The sequence below is a fragment of the Podarcis pityusensis genome, assembly GCF_964106645.2.
Source record: "Podarcis pityusensis genome assembly, chromosome: 2".
In the NCBI taxonomy this organism is placed as follows: Eukaryota; Metazoa; Chordata; class Lepidosauria; order Squamata; family Lacertidae; genus Podarcis; species Podarcis pityusensis.
The window spans coordinates 113,956,836-113,959,103 of NC_138029.1; positions in this window are offsets into that span (position 1 = coordinate 113,956,836).

Here is a 2,268-nt window from a genome sequence, read left to right on the forward strand (position 1 = left end):
ATGAGAACAGGATGCCAGATGAGATGAGTGCTTGGCCTGATTTAGGACAGCTCTTCTTGTTTATTTATTCATATTTATATATTGACGGATTGTAAGAAAGTCTCCAAGCCGCCATCAAAAACATAAAACGAAACGTTGGAATTATTCGTACTTTTTCTTCTGATGTCTTTAAAGCAGAAGCTCTTCTCGCTGAAATTCAACACAGCTATTAAAAGTGCAGGAATCGTGTCCTCTTCCGCACCTGGGCAACCTAGCGGAAAGCAGGCAAGTTCTTGGTTTGAATTCCTACTCCCTGCCCTGAGTTCCTTGAGGTGAGGCTCTCACTTCGCTGCTCAAAATACTGGGATGTGGCAGGATCACCTCCTGTGACGTTTCCTACCTGCTCTTCTGCCCCCTCAACAAATATCACATCACAACCTGAGTCATGCGCTGCTCAGATCAGCTATGGAATTCCCTTCGGGCATCTGCACCAAGTTGCTCTTGGGCACATGTGTCACGATGAGCAGAGCTTCAGGAAGTGCATATTTTCCTGGTATGGCAATCCAGTGAGAAGGAGGGCGAGGAAGGATTTTGGCTCATACAGTAGCTCCCTTGTCTTGACACAACTATTACAAAAGGCCCAGGGACCTTGTCCTCATTGCCCTTACCCATCAGATGCAGGCAGTGATGGAGGGTACCCATTAGGACTGGGAGGGAAGAAGGCCAGGAGGCCAACAGCAGAGGGCGCCAGAGCCATCGGCACTATCAGGAGCTGAAGCCAGGAGCAAGTCAGCAATGAAACACCTGATCTCTGTGAAGTTAACTCTTTATTCAAAGAAACCAAAACTGCTCAGGTGCCGTGATCACAGCAATCCTTCCCAGTAGGTCTTGCCCCAATGAGGCACTTGCATGGACTGAAGGTCCCTGCTTTCCCACCACTCTCTAAGACTCCTGCCCCCTCCTACTGGTCCTTCCCCAGCAATCTGAGGCTCCTCCATCTTGTCTCTCTTTGCTCCTATGCCTTCATTCCTCTGTGTGTTCTGGGAGACCAGAGGGGAAGGGAGCTGGTCGCGGTGGGAGGGAGAGACCCCCTGGCTTCTTCAGCAGCCTGCCTCCATCATCCTGTCTGCTGGCCCATCTCTTCTCCTGCCTCTGATTCTGGACTGCTCTCTGCTCCAGACTCTCCCTGCTCACTAAACCCTGTTGCCTCTTCAGCTTCCAACCCTCCTCTTCCCTGTCTTCTCCCTCTTCTTGCTCCGACCACTCATCATCAATCCACCACGGTTCCCTGGGCTCTAAGTCTTCTTCCCTTGGTGGTCCCCCAACTGGTGCCTCCCAGCATTCCTCTGCATCTAGCCAGACCATGATAACGAACAGGTGAAACCAGACGAAGCCTAGCTTGTCTCCATCCCGCCAAGTTCCATATGAAATCGCAACGATACTAAACAGGAGGAGGCCGGTAGCTGGTGGAAAAAAAATACAAAGGCTGGCAGGTGGGGGTTGGCTGAGGTTAATTATTATTATTATTATTATTATTATTATTATTATTAATAATAATAATTTATACCCCACCCATCTGGCTGGGTCCCCCCAGCCACTCTGGGCGGCTCCCAACAAAACACTAAAATACAATAACCTATTAAACATTAAAAGCTTCCCTAAACAGGGCTGCCTTTAGATGTCTTCTAAAAGTTTGGTAGTTATTTTTCTCTTTGACATCTGGTGGGAGGGTGTTACACAGGGTGGGCGCCACTACCGAGAAGGCCCTCTGCCTGCTTCCTTGTAACTTGGCTTCTCGCAGCGAGGGAACCGCCAGAAGGCCCTCAGCACTGGACCTCAGTGTCCGGGCAGAACGATGGAGGTGGAGACGCTCCTTCAGGTATACTGGACCGAGCTTGGTGGGGCAGTGACCCCCCTTCACCCCGGCGGTCCAGCCTGCACTGTAAGCAAGCAATGTGCCTTTGAGCAGCCGAGCGACAGGCAGAGATTGAGTCGCCCCAGCTTTTCCCCCCACGATGGGGAGATTTTGTTGTTGTTTTCCCCGGCCTGATACACACAGTTCTCCAGAGGCACTGGGAGAAAGTGACTAGGCTTGAGCCGCAGGTGGTGTTTAACTCTGCAACACTTCCGTTGCCTGATGACACACTTGTGGCCCATTCAGTCACCGCCACCGCAAATCTCTGGGGAGTGCCTCGTGATGTCACGCTTTACTTTTGCGCTGTCAAAGGCCCAGGGTCACACACACACACACACACACACACACACACACTCTGCCACTCCCATTGAGCA